The sequence below is a fragment of the Macrotis lagotis genome, chromosome 8 (genome assembly GCF_037893015.1).
Source record: "Macrotis lagotis isolate mMagLag1 chromosome 8, bilby.v1.9.chrom.fasta, whole genome shotgun sequence".
NCBI lineage: Eukaryota > Metazoa > Chordata > Mammalia > Peramelemorphia > Peramelidae > Macrotis > Macrotis lagotis.
In genome coordinates, this window is record NC_133665.1 from 123,973,618 (window position 1) to 123,994,468 (window position 20,851).

The window sequence follows — 20,851 nt, forward strand, 5'->3', positions numbered from 1 at the left end:
GAGATCTTTATCAGAACCCCACCTATGAAAATTGTTTCCCAACTTTCTGTTTTCCTTCTAATCTTGACAGTTTTGGTTTTATTATTGCAAAACATTTTTAATTTAATATAGTCAAAATTATCCATTCTTCAATTTACATTGTAATCTATTTCTTGTTTGGTCATAAATTTATCCTTTATTCACAAATCTGACAGATATGAGTATTTTTTGATCTGTTAATTCATCTATGGTATCATTTTTTGTGTCTTCCTATACATATTTTGAACATATTTTGGTATAGGGTATGAGATGTTTAGTTTTCAACTTACCTTTTTCCAGTTTTTGCAATTTTTTTTTCAGTTTTTATCTCAAAAAGTAATATCTTTAGTTTTGTCAAGTGGTATATTAGTATAGTCATTTTCTACTATTTCTTTTGAAACTATCCTAATCCACTGATTCATCACTCTATTTCTTAACCAGTAATAGGCAGTTTTGAAGACTGCTGTTTTAAAATATTTTAGATTGGTAGAGCAAGGTAACCTTCCTTTATGTTTTTTTTCCATCAGTTCCCTTCATATTCTTGACCTTTTTGATGCTCCAGATGAATTTTGTTACTATTTTTCCTAGCTAAGTCAAATAGTTATTTGCTAGTATGGCAATGGTCAAATAGTTATTTGATTAGTATGGCAATGAATAAGTAATTTAAATTGAGAATTGTCATTTTTATTACATTAGCTAGAGTAATTGACATTTTTTCTGTTGTTTGGATCTGATGTTATTTGAATCAAAATGCTTTTTAATTCTGTCCATACAGTTTCTGGACTTTTCTTGGAGGTTTATTCCCCAATAATTAATGTTATTTTCTGATTTCTATCGTTTTTAGATATTGATATATTTAATTATGGGAGTGTTTTTCTAATATTGAACCACCCACATCTACCTCACATAAATCCTACCTGATTATATTGTATTATTCTAGTAATAACTGTTTTTTCTGATTTTTAAAAAAATATTTTTTTCATCCATGTACACATGTATATTTCAAAGTTACATAATTTATTTTCACCTTCCCTTCCCCCACACCCTCCCCTCAGTGATGAACAGCCAGTTTAGTATTGTACATGCATATTTTTTTATAAACATGTTTACAGCTTAATCATTTTCACTATAAACAATTAGGATTGAGGGAAAGAGATACATAAGAGACAATTTTTATAAAGTATTCATCAGATTCTGAAGGGTTGGTTTCTTCTTTGTTTGTTTTGCTTTGTTTTGTGTTTCTTCCTCTAGGTGGGGGTAACATTGTCCATAGTTGGTCTAATATGGATGTCCCAGCTTGCTGAACTGCTGAAAGGAGTGGCTTCCGTCAAGGTTGATCATCTCACAATGTTGTTGTTAATGTGTACATGTTTTCTTGCTTCTGCTCCCTACACTCAGCATCAGATCCTCTAAGTCATTCCATGTTTCTCTACAGTCTAACCTTTCACGGTTTCTTATAGAATAATAATGTCATAGTATTCATGTACCATAACTTCCCTTCAATTTCCAGTCCTTTGCCACTTCAAAAAAAGCTGCTATGTATATTTTGGAACATGTGGGACTTTTCTCATTTTTTTATAATTTCTTCTGGATATGCACCTAGAAATGGAATTGCTGGGTCAAAGTAAATGAACAGTTTTATTTGTCTTTGGGCATAGCTAATAATAACAACTTTTTGTAATATCTTTACTAAAATTTTATTTAAGATTTTTATGACAATATCCATTAAGAAAATTGAGCTATAATTTTCTTTGTCTATTTCTATTCTTACTGGTTTAGAAATCACCACCAGATTGGTGTTTTAAAAAGAATTTGGAAGACACCTGTTTCAAAAACTATATTTTACATAGAATTCGAACTTCTTAAATATTTGAATTTATCTGTAGTTCCTTCAGGGTTATAGTTCTTTCTTCAAAGGGAGTTTATTTCCCTTTCTGAATTCAGATTATTTAAATATTTTATTTATTTTTTGGTTAATCTCTGTAACTAATTTTTCTGCAAATATTCATCCATTGCTTATTGTCAATTTTTTTGGCATACAGTTGGGCAAAAGAGCTCAGAATTATTAATTTAAGTTACTCCTTACTTGTGGTGAGTTCATCCCTTTCATTTTGATATTTGCAATTTTTCTCTCTCTTTTTATAAAAATCAGATCAGCTAAGGGTTTACCATTTTAATTTTTTAAATATCTCTTAGTTTTATTTATTGTTAATTTCTTCTTTGATTTTTAGAATTTCTAATTTGATATTTAATTAAGAATTTTTAATTTGCCACCTTTCTAAAACTTTTAGTGGCATGCCTAATTCATTGATCTCTTTTTTTGTTTTATTCATTTAAACTTTTAGGTATATTAGATTTAGCTAAAAATTGCTTTTGCTCAATCCTCTAAATTTTTGCATCATGTTTCATAGTTGTCACTATCTTGGATGATTTTTTACTTCCTTATTTTTATTTTGTGGTAATATGTATTTATTTCTGAGAGTGATATTTAGTTCCCCCACTATTATAGCTTGGCCATCTATTTCTCCATGTAATTTATTTACTTTCTCCTCCAACAATTTGGATATCATATCACTTGGTGCATGTATGTTTAATTATTACATTACTCCTTTGCCTATGGTGACTTTTAAGAAGATGAAGTTTCTTCCCTTAACCCTTTTCATGAGATCTATGTTTGCTTTTGTTATGGCTGAAATCAGGATTGCTCCCATTGACTTTTTTCCTTTTGCTGAAAAGTATTATATTTTGTTCCATCCTTTTACTTTGCTCTGTATGTATCTCTTTGCTTCAAATATGTTATTTTTTAAGCAACACTTTGTAGGAGTATAATTTTTTAATCTATTCTGATATTTGATTTTATTTTATGGAAGAGTTCATACCATACATACCTATAGTTTGGATTGCTAATCTATATTTCTTTCCATACTATCTTTTCCCATTCATACTTTTCTTTTTCCTTTCCCCTTTTTCTCCCTCACCAATGTTTTTCTCCCTTCCCCCTTTTAATTTTACTTTTTAATTTTAGTTTTAATTTTGATTTTACCTTGTCAGTCCCTTCTCCTTTCTTCCCCTTTCCTCTCTCCTTCCATTTATGGCAAGATAAATTTTTAAACTCAATTTGGGGGTTTGTTAGCAGGTACAATGAATAGAGCACCAGTCCTGGAGTCAAGAGGACCTGAGTTCAAATCTGTCCTCAGAAATTTAATAATTACCTACCTTTGTGACCCTGGGCAAGTCATGAAGGCCATTACATTTCCAGAAACAAGCAAGCAACCTTAATTTGAAATTCTTATTATTCCTTCTTTGAACCAAATTTGTTGAGAGTATGATTTCCTTATTACTCTCATCTTCCCTTCTTTACCTTTACTCTGATAAGTTTTTGTGCCTTTTCATCTTGTGATATTTATCCCCTTCTCCTTCTCCTAGAATTATTGTTCTTTTCGGATATTTATTCTTTTAATCCTGTCTTATACCCAGAATCAATCTGTGGAAATATTTGCCTTATATCTGGCCAGAGAGAAGTATAGTCAAGGGTTGATTGATTTATTGATTTGTTAGCAATATTTCCTCTTAACCACTTCATACCCACAGTCTCTTTTCAATTACTCCCTTGTCCTGTCCCATTAGAAATACAATTCTCAAGAGTCATAAATAACAGACAATTATAATGAATTTGTGTCACTCCCTCTTTTCAATAACATATCTATATATAGATATACAATCCTCATGAACTAAAATATAATGCAAAGCAAAATTACTTCTTGAACAATTTATACCCTTCCCTCTAAAAACACTCCCTCTAATTGTAGCTAAAATTTCAAGTAAAGCAAAATCACTTCATGATCTATTTACAACCAATCCTTTGAAGTATACTATCTTCCTCTAGCCCTATATTATTCTAAAATTCATTAACTAAATTGTCAATAATATTCTCTCTCCCTATAATACTGATACCCTGAAGGTTTCATGAGAAACTTTAGAATTGATTGAATGTACACACACTGGAATAGGACTGCTCAGCCTAGCATGCCCTTATCAGTGAGGTGACTATACTCTCTGAGGAAGGAAGAATTGAAGCAGCTCAAAGGAAACATGGCATCCTTAAGTTTAAAGTACCCATCCCAAGAGTTCATGTGGACTAATTGTCCCCAACCTGTGGTGGGGACATATTTTGTCTGATCAGCCACAGTGTGGCTCAGTGAGACACACTGCAATTTGTCTCAAACATAATGATGTCATTTTGGTCTTCTTCCTTAACAAATGACAAGACCCAAATCAAAAAGAACCATCCAACAAAGTTTGTTAACTGAAGCATCAGATACAATCCTTCCCTCTGTTCTTACAGCAAAATAGTCCTAGTTAACTAAAATATCAAGAAAAGTAGGATCATTTCATGATTGATTTATGTACATTTATTTATTTATGTACATACCCTCTCAGTGTGTACTTCCACTCTCTTAATAGAAATACAGCTCTTTTAAGCAAAATCACTTCATGATTCATTTATACCCATACCCTCTAAGTATAATCCATCTGACTATATTCAATTTTCCTTAGTTAAAATACTGGCTAAAGACAAAACCCTTTCATGGTCATTCTGTACCCATATCCTCTTTCGAAATCTCTTTTAGCTATCATAAGTGAAATACAATTCTCAAGAATTATAAATATTAACATCCCTTATCACCCCTCTAGTTTTTATCTCCTTCCATTTATCTTTTTAAGCATCTCTTGAGATGTGTATTAGAAGAATGAAGTTCTGTTCAGTACTGGTCTTTTTATCAGAAAATTTTGAAATACCTCTATTTCATTTACAATCCATCTTTTCTTGAAAGAATATGCTGAATTTTGCAAGGTAAATGATTCTTAATTGTAATCCAAACATCTTTGACTTTTGGAATATAATATTCCAGGTGCTCTGATTCTTTAATGTTGAACCTGAAAAGTCCTGAGTAATTCTGATTGTGATTCCTTTGTAGTTAGCTACTTGCAATATTTCTCTTTTATCTGAGAATTCTGAAATTTAGATAAAATACTCCTTGGAGTTTTAATTCTGAGATCTCTTTTTGGAGTTGATGGATAAATTCTTTCAATGACTTTATTGTCTTCTGGTTCTAGGATATTTGGGCAGTTTTCCATGATAATTTCATGAAAGATATTTTCCAGTCTTTTTTTTAACCAAGGCTTTCAGGTAGACTAGTAATTCATAAATAATCATTCCTGTATCTGCTTTCCAGATTTGTTTTTCTTAAAAGTTACATTAAATCTTTTTCTATTTTTTCAGCCTTTTGGCTTTATTTGTTGAAATCTTGGTATCTCCTAGTGTCATAAATTTCCATTTGCCCAATTCTAATTTTTAGGGTATTATTTTCTTCACTTAGCTTTTGTCTTTCCTTTTCCATTTGATTGATTTTACATTTTTATGAGTTGTATTCTTTTTCTAGTTGGTCATTTTTAATTTAAAGGAATTCATTCCTTCAGTCAATTTTTCATGAATTGCTCTCATTTCTTTGCTTCCTTTTTCTTCTTCCTCTTTTCTTTGATTTTTACAATCCTTTCTGAGCTCTTCCTGAGGATTTGGTTTTGAAGTCAATTCATAAATTCTTTTGAGGTTTCACATGTAGGCAATGTTACCATTTTCCACTTCTGAAATGATATTTTTATCAATACTATCAGAATAATAACACTCTTTGGTTGGTACTCTTTTTGCTTTTTTTCTTTGCTCATTTTGAGAGTTGAGTTCTGCTCCTAGGGTACTGGAAATATTTGCCTAAGCTTTTTGTGCTGGAACTGGGATCTGATCCCTGGCTTGTCACTTGTCAAGTTATTACCAATGTCTCCCAAATGTTGGCTATGCAGAGTTTTGCTTCCTTCTTTATGTCAGTTCAGAAGTTTCTTCCCAGCTCACTCTTATCTGTTGCACCAACATTACCAGAATTTGAACTTTGTCTTCCAATCTGGGGTTGAGATCCTTCCAGTTGACCTGCTTCCATCTTAGCTTACTGAGCAGGGATCTGAGCATACTGTACCTAAGAGCCTCCCAATAGCTTTCCAGCTCTCCCACCTATATTGGACTATGTATCTCCTTTCTCCAGAAAATACAGAGATTTTCTCAAGATCTTCCACAATATCTTGAGCTGAGAATGTGGTTTTTTTTTGGTAGGAGATGTAGCAGATGTAGTTTTTAGGTTTGTGTAGAACTTTTTCTTCACAAGTTTCTTTCTTTTTCTTTTTTTTTAACAGAGAAGGCTCTGGGAGAGTCCTGGCTTCACAGAGTCATCTTAACTCTGTCCCTGAAGTCCTGGAAACAATTTGTAAAAGAAAACAGGTTTTAAAACTATACTAATAGACTCTGAAACATAGCAAAATAAAAAAAAAAAACCTTAATATAATGGTTGAAATAGGAAATGGCAAAAAGGAAAAATTTCATTCTAATTTTTATAACCCTACTCCCTTATAATAAGCATGTGTGAACTGATCCAATATTCCCTTATAACTTTTTTTATGAAGGCCATACTTCAATGTCCCAGAAAAACTCTTCCCCTCTACTTTCTAAGGTTTAGTTAGTTACTGTCCTCATATTTGTGATCTGATTTGAAGTTTTCTTGGCTAAGATATTGGAGTGGCTTGCCATTTCTTATTCAATTAATTTTAAAGATGAAGAAGCAGGTAAAAACAAGATAATTAACTTACCTAGAGTCACAAAGATATCTGAGGTCAGATTTGAACTCAGCAAAATAATTATTCCTTATTCCATCCCCAAGACTTTAACCACTTGTCACCTAGCTACCTGCTTCTAAGCATAAATGTAAACATCTTAATAAAAAAATCCCTCACAATTGATTGTTTGCCATTCAGTGCCATGGGCTAGTGATTTAGTTAAAATATTTTTTCTTCAATTACACAGTTTCATCATCTATGTTGAGTAAAATAACTTTTTCATTGTGGTCTACATGATTTTAATTAAATATCTTATATTTTTTTCCTCTTAAATGTCAGCTTATGCTATGGAGGATTATACAATGGTGAACAATCATTTGAGCCCGAGGAGATTATGATTTAAAAAAGAGCTCCTGTTTAATGCCTAGATATTGTACAAAATAAAATATAATTAAGTCCATAAAATGTACTGACAAAATGTTGTAAGAATTCTAAGGAAGAGTAAGGAAAATTTGCTTCAAGAGAAGAGAGAAGGTTTCTTAAAGATCTTTTAAATGTTCTGTCACAGGATAGATAAGATTGCAACAGCCAGATAGTTTCAAGAATGAACTCATTTTATAGTTATTTTTTCCTGAATTACTTAAATCATTTCTACTATAAGTAAGTTAAAAGAACTCCTCTTTCAAGGTGCTTAGATTTATTCTTGACACATTGTAGAAGCTTTCTCTATCCTAGAAAAAAAGGGAAAAGCATGTTCTTTGCAAAAAAAAAATGCCAGTTTGCATGATGTTTTCTATGCAGACTGCTTCTGGTCAACTGTTCAAATTGATTATACTTTAGAGAACAAGGCATAGTTGGCAGACAACTATAGGGTGCAACATTAAAGGAATTTAGAAATTAAATAGGAAGACATTAGATGGCATAATTCACCATATTAAATGAAAATTTTCCAGTAAGCTTTTCACCTTTTTATTACTGGAATCAACTTTTCTTTTAAGAACATGGCTATAATTGTGTGTGGGAGGGAATGAGGAATAAAAAATCATTGTCCCTTCCTTCATTTCAACACCTCTTAAAATTATAGGATATTAAAATGTTAGAATTAATAAACTGAATGACAGAGTAGCTAAGTAACTTAAAGTTACACAGCCATGCAGCACAGCATCAGAGGTATTATTACTTATTTAATAAAATATATCCTAATTGCTTAAATAATTCTTAACATTCATTTAAAAATTTTTTGAACTTCAAATTCTCTCCTTCCTTCCTTTCCATAATTACTCCACTCATTTAAAAATAAAGTGATATAATATATATATTTAACTTGCGAGGTAAAGAAAAAACATTTCCATAAATATATTACAAAATAAAACAAGAAAAAAAGAAAAAAAATGAAAAAAAGGTTTGATGGAATCTGAAGCCTTCATCAGTTCTCTCTGAAAATGGGTAACCATTTTCATGAGTTCTTTAGTAATATCTTGTATTATTGTCGTTATTAGCATAACTAAGTGTCAAAGTTGATTATTCTTACAATATTGCTTTACTATATTCTTCTGGTTTTGGTCACTTTGCATTGTATTAGATCCTATATATCTTTTAGGTTTTCTGAAAGCCTCTTCCACATTATTCCTTAAAACCGTATAACATCATAATCGTATAAATCAACTTCTTAAGCAATTCCCCTTCATTTATAATTATTGGCATCATAGAACAAGCTACTATAATGAGTACAAATAAGTTTCTTTAATTTTTCTTTGATCACTTTGTTATATAGATTTAATAGTATTACATCCAGGACAAAGTTTATGGACAGGTTTAGAACTTTTTGGTTTATAAAATATTTTGATAGCTTAGTAGTTTGATTAGAATACAATTATGACATTAGATAGAATTGTAATTTTTATTATATTATTTATTTATTATATTTTATTATATTTGCTCAGTCTACATAGGAGCAATTAATATTCCTCTCATTGTTTAGTTGAGTGAGATAATGTAATTATATTCAAGTAATCTTTGGTTTTGTCTTAGTAAATATAATCCAAAGTAGTTGATGATAATGTTTCCAAGTACAAAATTTTAATGTTCTTTTATTGGTTGGCTTTTTTTGTATATAGAAAGTCTGAAGAATTATATTCATATATACATGTGTATATATATATATATACATATATGTATATACATATATATATATACAAAACCTCCATCTTTGCTAGAGTTAATTGTTTCAATGAAAATTTTAACTGATTATCTAGGATTCTTCATATAATCTGCCATATCCTTTGCACAAAGCAGTATTTTTATTTCTTCAATTTCTTTTTCTTGTTTTATGCTATAGGTAGAAAATCTAATATAATATTGAATTATATTAGTGATAATGAACAATATTGCTCCACCCCTTATCTTGTTGGGAAAATTTCAAATATATTTCCATATCAGACAATGCTTATTCTTCATTTTTAGATTGATGCTATTTGTTATTTTAAGGAAGGCTTCAGTATCACCAATGCTTGCTAATGTTTTCAACAGAAAAGGATGTTGTCTTTTTTCAAAATATATTTCTGCATGTATTGATTCAATCATGATTCTTTTTTTGCCTTTGTTATTCATATGGTAATTTCAATTGATATTTTTTCTAATTTTGAACTAGTCCTGCATTCCCATATAAATTCAACCTTACCTCTTTCTTCCAGTTGGTAAGGCCTGCTGGAAACAGGACTTCTAGTACAGCAAAATGTCTCAAAGTCTGTGGTCCAAGGCCATTTTTGCTAGCTACAAGAGAAGCCTATGAAACCAGAGAGAACACACAGCTCTTCTGAAAATTGAAGGAGTCTATGCCCAGGATGAAACTGAATTCTCTTTGGGCAAGAGATGTGCTTATGTATATAAAGCCAAAAACAACACAATGACTTCTGTTGGGAAAGCCAACAGAATAAGAATTATCTGGGGAGAAGTTACTGGAGCTCATGGAAATAGTGGAATGGCTCGAGCCAAATTCAGACATAATCTTCCTGCTAAGACCGTTGGACACAAGATCCGAGTGATACTCTATCCCTCAAGGATCTAAAATATGAAAACTAATTAAATAAAATTATACATTTTTGCAAATGTATATTTTGTCTTGAATTCCTTTTTCCCATTCAAGGTCTATTTGTTGGTGGCTTTTAAAAAATAAATATTTATTGATCTCTTTTGCATTTATATCATTTATATTTTCTACTGTATTGTTACCCCATCCCTTATAAGAGTATGAAAATATTTTATGAAACTAAACATCAACTTAATTTCACAACCCAAAAATAATTAAATAAATTAATTCAACCTTATCATAGAATACAATCTTTATGGTATACTGTTAGTATTTTCTATATTTTTATCCCTCTAACATAGGGAGAAGTCACTTATTGACCTGAATTAAATTTCTCTTTTGTTTTCTTTCTCTGTTTTTGCTGTTCCTTATTAAGGTATTATAATACTATCTGTTTAATTAATAGAATTTGAAGAAACTCCTTCTTTACCTTTTTTTTTTACCAAAAATGTTTATATAATATTGAGGTTAATTGTTTCTTAAATTTTTGGTGAACCTGGTCCAGAGGATTTTTTATTAAGGAGTTCATGTATAGGTCCTCCAACTTCATTTTCTAAAATAGAATGCATAAATATTCTATTTCATATTGTTAATCTTATCAGATTATATCTTATTATTATCTTACATTTATATGTGTATTATATATACATATCTATTTTTAACATTTTTATCCATTTTACATAGATAACCAATATCACTGCAATATAAAATTGGAGTTTGAATAGAAGGCTATATATGAAAAACTTTAAATGCATCTTCTAAACAGACCCTGAAATGGCAGGACCACAAAATTACAGAGAGAAACAATTTTTATCTCAAAATATCTTTCAACAACTTCAGAAAAAGTCTTTCTCTTGTCAGTAAAAGGGATATAAATCCAAGTGAAGGTGAAGGAAACTGGGAAATCAGTGGAAGGTTCTTAGCCACAGGGTTATTCAGAAACTGGAACACTGGATACCAGCTCAGCAGGCCATCAGTGCAGGAGACCATGAAAGGGTCCCCATTGAGTGTGGAAGACAAAATTCAAGACCAAGCTGCTGTGACAGCAGGCAGGACTAGATTGGGATACTCTAAAAAATAGAGCAAGACATACTCACCTAAGACAGCAATGGGAAAAACCAGGGACAGTCTCCCCAGTCCCCAACACAAAAAAACAAATTGAGACTGTACACCTGGAGTCAAGAAGTAGACCACAATGTTCAAAATGAAGCAAAAAATAATAAATGAAAAGAATTCTAAACATAGAAAATTACCATGGTCACAGGAAAGATCAGAATGCTATCTCAGAAGAGGAAAACAGTGATAAAATAACTACTGGTAAAGCCTCAAAGGGAATTAGGATAGTGTCAAATTCAAAATGTACTCTTCAAAGGTTTCAAAAAGGATTTTAAAGTCCAAAAAGAGAAAAAGATGGAAAAAATTGAGAAAAGAAATTGGTTAATGCAGCAGAAATATGAAAAAAATCTAAAAATTGACTGATGAATACTATACTTTTAAAAATATAATTGATCAAATGGAAAACTGAAAATGACTCCTTTAAAATTAGAATTAGTCATCTGGAAAAGGTACCCCAAATGTTAAGTGAAAAAAATAAATCCTTAAAAATTACAAGTGTAAACTATTGATGTTACGAGATATCAAGATTCCATCAAACAAAACAAAAAGTTGTGAAAATAGAAGAAAATATAAAGTACTTCTTAGGAAAAATTGCTGCACTGGAAATTAGATCCAAAAGAGATAATCCAGAAATAACTTTCAACCTGAAAGTCACAGTCAAAAAAAAACGTTTGGGACAATAAATTTCAGGAAATTAGCACCAAAAACATAGAGAGCTAACCAGTTTTAATGGGAGAACTCAAACTTCCTCTCTTAGAATTAATTAAAAAAATATAAGGGAAGAATATTAAGAAGGTGAATTGAATTTTGGAAAAGTTAGATGATACTTCCCTGGAGAAAATTGAATGGGGATTGGAAAGAATCACAGCAGAGTTTGGCAAAAATAAAAAAAATTGATGATGTATGAAGACATAACATTTTCATAATCAAATTCAGAAAGATATAAATATTGACTATAACCTTTCAGATCATGATCTAATAAAAATTATATATAATAAAAGACTTTGGAAAGATAAACAATTGATTAGAAACTAAATAATCTACTTTCAAAGAATGTATGGATCAAATAGCAAATCACAGAAATAATTAATAATTTCATCCAAAGTAATGACAACAATGAGGCATACTAATATTTATGAGATGTAGTCAAAGTGATTTTTAGGGGAATTTTTACCTCTGTTCATACTTACATGAATTAGAGAAAAAAGTAGATCAAATAATTGAACATGCACCTGAAATTTTTAGAAAAAGAACAAATTCAACATCCCCAATTAAATACCAAAATAGAAATTCTGAAAATTTAAGGGAACCTTAACAAAATTGAAAGTAAGTAATTCATGGACCTAATAAATAAAACTAAGAATTCTTTTTTATGGAAAAAAGAAGGAAATCAAATTACTAATATCAAAAATTAAAAGGATGAATTCATCACTATTGAGGAAAAAGTGAATGTAATCATTCTGAGGGAGTTCTTCCCATCTATATGCCAGTAAATGTGAGAATCAAAGAGAATTGGATAAATATTTTAAAAAGACATAAACTTCTCAGATTAACACAAGAACACACAACTCCATTTCAGAACAAGACACTTAATAATTACCTAGTTGTGTGGCCTTGGGCAAGCCACTTAACCCCATTTGCCTTGTAAAAACCTAAAAAAAAAAAGATTGACATTTAAAAAATAGGTGACTTTCAACATTTCCTGATTAAAAAAAAGAGGTAAATATTGATTTTCAAACAGGAGACACAAGAAATACATGGAAAGCTAAATAGGGGAAAAGAAAAAAACTGGTAAATTGGTTATATATCCTCACCTGAGAAGATTCTCAAAACTTTTGAAAAGTTTAACTTTATTAAAGGAACATACTTAGATTGAAGGTATAAATAATCATGGTAGGTCCATGACTTGGATAGATAGAATTAAAAATATACATAGAGACAACAAGAAATAGGAGGGTGAATGGGGTAAATTTCATCACATGAAGATGTGCAAAGCACCTATTGCAATAGAGGGGAAGAAAGGAACATTCAGGGAGGAGACAAGATGGAGACATGAAGCTGTCATGGTCCCAGATCTTTTCTCTAACAAAGATAAATGAAGTCTCTGCATGAACATTAAAGCTACAGATCTCACTAAGAAAGAGAGGATTCAAAGAAGTTTTCATTGGTAGACATCCTGGAGTATCTTCAGTGAAAGTATGTCTCTTGTTTGAAAGGTGGAAGTAATCCTAGCAAGGCAGGAGAGCAGGAAAGCCATTAGGAGACTTTTAGCCACAGTCCAGACAGGTCCCTACAGCTTGACATTAGCATAGGTCCCAGCAGTTAGATAGCAAGTCAGCAGGGAGGGTCCCAACCCCAAACAAGTCTGAACACTGGGAACACTAGGGCAAAAGACAGACCTGGGTTGAGAAAAACTCCTGCATAGTCAGAAGCTGGATATAAAGGAGGAAACAAACCTCTATAAAGGTAAGGCCTGGACTGCATAGGAAAATAGCAAATAATAGAAATAATGATTATAACCAAGAAAATGATAATAATAATAAGACATCATACCAAAATTACTGGGGTGCAGCAAAGGAAGCTTTGAGGGGAAATGTTATATCTCTCTAAATGCCTAAATGAATAAAAAAGAAAAAGAGATAATCGAATTGGGAATGCAACTAAAAAGCCAGAAAAAGAACAAATTAAAGATCCCCAATTAAATACCAAATTAGAAATTCTGTCAATCAACAGAGAGATTAATAAAATTGAGAATAAGAAAAACACTGATCCCATAAATATAACTAAAAGTTGGTTTTATGGAAAACCTCATAAAATAGACAAGTCTTTGCTTAATTTGATTTAGAAAAAGATTGATGATAACCAAATTACCAGTATTGATAATGAAAAAATGAACTAACCAATGAGGAGGAAATTAAAGAGATAATTCAGTTACTTTACCAAAAAATATGACAAAAAATTGGATAACCTGAGTGAAATGGATGAATATTTACAAAAATACAACTGTCCAGAATCACAGAAGAAAAATAAATTGCTTAAATAATCCCATTTCAGAAGGAGAAATTGAAGAAACCATCAAGCAAAATTCTCCTGGTCCAGATGGATTTACAGATGAACTCTACTGAACACTTAAACAAGAATTAATTCCTAGTCTATATAAACTATTTTTAAAAATAGGAGGAGTTCTGCCAAAATTCTTTTATGACACCAACATGATGCTGATAACTAAACCAGGATAAAACAAAGCAGACAAAAAAAAATTATAGACCAATCTTCTTAATGAACATTGAAGCAAAAAAAATAAATAAAATTTTAGCAATGAGATTACAGCAAGTTATTACTGGATAATACAGCATGATCAGGGAGGATTTAGACCAGATTTATTCCATGGATGGTTCAATATTAGGAAAACACTCAATGTAATTGAACATATAAATAGCAAAACCAAGAGAAATATTATTATCTCAATAGATCCTGAAAGAGTCTTTTACAAATTACAGCTTCCTTCGCTATTAAAACATTAGAAAGTTTAAGAATAAATGGAGTTTTCCTTAAAATAATAAATAGTATCTATCTAAAACTATCAACAAATATTACATATAATGGGAATAAACTCAGAGCATTTCCAATAAAATCAGGGGTGAAAAAAAGGATGCCTGTTATCACCATTACTATTCAATGTAGTATTAGAAAAGCTACCTGTAGCAATAAGAGATGAAAAAGAAATTGATGGAATCAGAAGTGACAATGAGGAAGCAAAGCTTTCACTCTTTGCAGATGATATGATGGTATCATAATGATCTAAAACTTTTTGAAGTAATTAAAAAAATTCAGCAAAGTAGCAGGACATAAAATAAATCCACACATTTATATATATTTATTTATATATATATATATATATATATATATATATATATATATATATATCTTAATAACAAAGCCCAAAAGTAAAATAAAGAAATTATATTTTAAATTACTTATATACAACATTAAATAATGGGGATTCTACCTCCTAAGACAAACACAGAAACCTTATGAACACAATTATAAAATACTTCTCATCCAAATAAGGTCTGATCTAAATAACTGGACAATGTCAATTGTTCATGAATAAGTAAGTTAATATAATCAAAATGACTATTTTATCCAAATTAAATTACTTATTCAGTGCCACACCAATCAAACTACTAAATAACTACTTTATTAAGTTAGGAAAAATAATAACAAAATTTATCTTGAGCATCAAAAGGTCAATAATGGCAAGGGAACTGATGAAAAAAAAAATGTAAAGGAAGGTGGCTTGACTTTACCAGATCTAAAACTATATTCTAAAGTGGTAGTCATCAAAATTGGTTAAGAAATAAGAGTAATGGATCAGTGGATTAGGATAGGTTCAAAAGAAACTATAGTAAATGACTATAGTAATCTACTGTTTGACAAACCAAAATAAATTAGCTTCTGAGATAAGAACTCAATATTTGACAAAAATTGTTTGGTAAACTGGAAAATAGTATGGTTAAAAACTAGTCTTAGACCCACATCTCCCATCCTTTACTAAAAGAAGATCAAAGTAGGTATAGAATTTAGACATAAATGGGGGCAACATAGATAAGTTAATAAACCAAAAAATTATCTATCAGATTTATGGAATGGTGATAAATTTATGATCCCCCCATAATTAGAGTACATTATAAACTGAAAAATGAATGATTTTGACTACATTAAATTAAAATGTTTTTGCACTAATAAAGTCAATTCTGCCAAAATTAGAAGGAAAACAGAAAGCTGGGAAACAATCTTCACAAATCGGAGTTCTGATAAAGGTCTCATTTCTAGAATATATAGAGAATTGTATCAAATTCATAAGATTACAAGTCATTCTCCAATTGATAAATGGTCAAAGGGTATGAATAGACTGTTTTCAAGTAAAGACATTAAAACTATATATAATCATATAAAAATGTTCCAAATCATTATTGATTAGATTAATATAAATTAAAACAACAATGATGTATCACCTCAACTCTGTCTGATTGACCAAGATGAGAAAAAGGGAAAATGATCTATGTTGGAGAGGTTGTGGGAGGATTGCGACTGAGAGGTCCAGAGAGCTAGGATAACCTGGCTAAGGACAATTTTTCTCTCATCCAAAGAAATAAAAACAAAGCAAAGCAAAACAAAATAAAAAAAAAACACTCTTCAGAATCTGATGTATACTTTATAAAAATTATCTCTTTTGTAACTCTTTTCCTCAATCCTCATTCCTCATACCAAAAATTTCTAATATGTAAACATGCTTATCAAAAATGTATATGTGCAATGCTCACCTGACTGTTCACTGCTGAGGGGAGGAGGGTGGGAATGGAGGATAGTAGGCAATTTGGTAACTTAAAGATATACATGTGCATATGACACATAAGAAAAAATATGTAATAATTTATATATATATACATATATATGTGTATATATATATATATATATATATGTATATATATATATATATATATATATGTTATATGCTGCTCTGATTGCTCTCCTGGCCTGTGCTCTAGTCTATGTACAATGACAAGCACTTTTTCTGTCCTGTAACCATGAAGAGAGTCCTGACTCTGATGAAGAAGGCAGTAAGCTATATTGTGCCTTTGCTTCTTTTCCTGAAATTGGGGTCCCATAGTTTGGCCTCAAGGATATCAATAAGACCTCTGTAGGCTCTCTTGTCCCCCTTACTATCCATAGACTGAGCTCTCTAGAAGCAGCTGCAGGGTAACTACCAGCTCGATGGCTCCTAACTTCTGCTCCTGGTCCTTAAAGTCTATGCTGAGGTTGCACTGGACTAGGCTCTACTCTTACTCTGGTGCAGCAGAGTTTTCCTGATATCCTTCCAAATTGTCCTTGGCAATCCTTGGGCTGATAGTTCTGGAAACCACCCCGCCACTGTAATGACCCAGACAAGCCCAGGGACCCAGGTGCCTTGTGGTCTGTTTCTGAATGACTGGAGCTGGTTCACTCCTGCATGACCTGGGCTGCACTGCAAGCCCTTTCTAACTCTAGTGTAACAGATCCTTCCTATGGATTATTCCAAGTTGTCATGGACTAGAGAATTGTCTCTCCCAGTGTTTTTGTGCATTCTACAACTCTAGAATTTGGTTACAGTCATTATTTTAAATGATTTAAGGGAGAGCTCAGATGAGTCCAAGCTTTTATTGCAGCATATTGTATTCCCCAATGATGTAAATATTTTAAAGAAAATAATAGTGCAGAGTCAAAATGATGGCATGAAGGCAGCATTGCCCAGAAACTCCTTTCCCCAAAAACTCCAAAAGCCATAAAATTATAACTAGCCAAAATTCAGAGGGGCAGAACCCACAGAAAGACTGAATGAAACAATTTCCCAGTCCAAGATAACTTAGATGTTCCGCGGGAAAGGTGTTTTTCACTGGGACCAGGGGTTAGAAAAACACCCTGATCACAGGATAGCACAACCCAATCCAGCTCAGAAATCACCAATAGGAGCTTGAAGGGGCAATGAGAGAACTCTGCTGCACCAGAATGAGTGTGGAGTGAGAAGCACCAGCCTCAGAGTAGCCCTGTGGTGAGAACTTGCTGGAGGTATTGGGGAAACCAGCCTGCACCTCCAGAGCACAATCCACAGACAGTAAGGGGGTCAGGGATGACAGCAGAAATCTCTCTACTCTTTCTGGGGGAGGATTGCTCTTTACCTTCACTAAGATCCAGGATGCAGTTTGGCCTTCCATACAAATATAGTTGAGCAGGGACTCTCTTCACAGCTCCAGGGCAGAGGGGAGCACCTGTGGTATTCTACTTATCAATGCATAGACAAGAGAACATTAGACATTGGAGAAACAAAGGTACCAGTGGGGTGGCCCCAAATATCCAAAGCCACAGAAATGCTGCAAATTAGACTTGGGCTGAATAAATAAGCAAACAACAGAAAAAGAACAATTTGACCATAGAAAAATTACTTTTGGTCCTATGGAAGATAAAAACACATTGTCAGATGACAACAACATCAAAGGTTCTGTATTCAAAACCTCCAAGAGAAATAGAAAATGGACCCAGGCTATGGATGAGCTCAAAGAAGGGTAGTGGAGGAAATTAAGGAATGTGTAGGAAAAATTGGAGGAGAAACAAGAGTGATGCAAATAAATCATGAAAACCAAATCATCAACTTAGTGAAAGAAATGCAAAAAATACTGAAGAACATATGTTAAAAACAAATTTAGAACAATGGGAAAAGCAACACAAAACTCAAATAAGGAGAAGAATGCCTTACAAAACAGAATTGGCTAGCTGGAAAAGGAGATAAAAAAGCTCTCTGAAGAAAATAACTCCTTGAAATATAGAATGGAATTAAAGGAAACTGATGACTTTGTGAGAAATCAGGAAGAAATAAAACTCCTCCAAAAATGCAAAAAATAGAAGAAAATGTGAAATATCTCATTGGAAAACAATAGATCTCACAAACAAATCCAGCAGAAATAATTTTAAAATGATGGGACTATCCGAAACTCATGACCAGGAAAAGTGCCTAGACTTCATTTTTCAAGAAATAATACAGCAAAATTGTCCCAAGATCCTAGAAGCAGAGGGTAAAATAGAAACTGAGTGAATATACCAATCAACTCCTGAAAGGGATCCCCAAAGAAAACCTCCAAGAATATTATAACCCAATTCCAAAACTCCCAAGTCAAAGAGAAAATACTAAAAACTGCCGGAAACAAACAATTCAACTACTATGGCTCTATAGTCAAGATTACACAGTATCTGGCAGCATCTACATTAAGGGCTCATAGGGATTGGGATATGATATTCCAGTAGGCTAAAGATCTTGGCTTACAACTACCCAGCAAAACTGATCATACTCTTTGAGGGGAAAAGATGGATTTTCAATGAAACAGGGGACTTTCAAACTTTCTTATTGAAACAAACAGAGCTGAAGAGAAAGTTTAATCTCCAAGTACAGGACTCTGGTGAACCACAGAGGGGGGTGGACAAGAAGCAATAACTATGAGAAACTTAATGGTCCTAAACTGTTTCTATTTCTGCATGGGAATAATATACTGATAACTCATTTGAACTTTCTCCTTTATAAGAGCATTTAGAAGGAGCATATAGACAGAGCACAGGAAGAAGCAGAACATAATGGCATAATATGGTGAAAAGATGGAGTCACTGGGTAATAAAGGAAAGTACTAGTAGGAAAAGAAAGGAGAGGAAGAAGGGGCTAAGATATTTCACTTGAGTCAAGAAAAAAACTTTTTCAGTAGTATGGAATAGGGGGAAGGTGAGAGGGAATGAGTGAGCCTTCATTCTCCTCAGAAATGGCTGAGAGAGGAAATAATAGACATACTTAATAAGGTATGGAAATCTTTTCCTAGGGAAAATGAGAAGACAGGGATAGTATAAAGGGGAATGCTAAGAGAAGGGGTAATAGGTGATAGAAGAGAGGGATGATTGTGGGAGCAGCCCTGTGATGAGAAGCAGGGACACACTTTTGGACAGGGACAGGATTAAAGGAGAGAGAGAATAGAATAAATGACATTGAGGTGGAATAGAGTGGAGGGAAATATAGCTAGTAATAGCAACTGTGGGACAATATTGAAGCAACTTCTCTGGCAGACTTATGATAAAGAAGGCAGCTCACCGCAGAGACAGAGTCATTGCAATCTAAACACAGACTGAAGTATATGTTTTTTCTCTCTCTCACTATTCTTGAGGTTTCTCATCTTCTTGGGGGAAGCAGGGGTTTATGTTTACTCTTATAACAAAGTTATTGTAATAATATAAAATAAATAAACCAAAAAAAAGAGAAAAGAAACCAGAAGGGATGGGAATTCAGAGAAGCCTTGAAGGATTTACATGAATTGATTCTTGGTGAGTGAGATGAGCAGAACCAGAAGAGCATTGTACAACCTAATAGCAACATGAGGCTGATGATCAATCTTCATGTACTTGATCATTCAATCAGGAACAATTTTAGGGTATCCAAACAAACAACCGTGGAGTTTAAACAAAGACCAAAGACTATTACCCTTACATTTTTAAAATTATCTTACTGTAGAATTTTGCTATCTTTTTTATTTTATTTTTTCACTTAGGATATGATTTTTCTGTCAATACATTCAGTTTTGATCAATGTATTGTTTGGAAACAATGTAAAGATTATTAATTTGTCTTCAATGGGATGGGGAGGGAAGCAAGATTAGGGGAAAATTGAAAAATTCAATAAAAATTTTTGAAAAAGAAAATAATAGCACAGAGATTGTGGCATAGAATAATCCACTATGATCAGGTAAGATTTATGCCATGAATTCAGGAATAGTTCAATATTAACATAATTTACTATGTCAAATGCAAAATTAATAAAAATTATTCGATTATCTCAATAAGTGCTGAAAAAATTGTTGACAATTGTTGGACAACAATCATTCCTATTCAAAAACCCAAGAGAGTATTGGAATTCATTGAGTTTTCCTTAAAATGTTAGGTAGTATCTATCTAAAACCTTCCAGCAAGTATTATATGAAATGGGGAAAAAGTTGGAAGTATTTCTGATATGATCAGGGATGAAAAAGTACATTGATTATTACAAATATTACTCAATATTTTTGCTCAAAATTTTTGCTTTAATAATGAGAATAAAAAGAAACTGAAGGAATTAGAACAGGCAATGAAGAACAAATCTCTCACTCATTGGATCTGATATGATGATATAATTAGATAATCTTAGAAAATCATTTAAAAACCTATTTGAAACAATCAACAATTTCAGCAAATAGCAGGATATAAAATAAACCCACATAATCTTCAAAATTTTTATATATGAACAATAAAATCCAAGACCAGGAGTCAAAAAGAGAAATTTCATTTAAAATAATAAAGACAACATAAAATATTTGGGAATCTACCTCCCATGTCTAATTCAGAATCATATGAACACAATTACAA

At 32.0% G+C, this 20,851-nt stretch overlaps 1 pseudogene; it reads left to right on the top strand.

Annotated features, from left to right (window-relative positions):
- Positions 1–9,412: 9,412 nt before the first annotated feature.
- On the top strand, positions 9,413–9,745 carry LOC141494955 (large ribosomal subunit protein eL33 pseudogene; annotated as a pseudogene).
- The last annotated feature ends 11,106 nt before the right edge of the window (positions 9,746–20,851 follow it).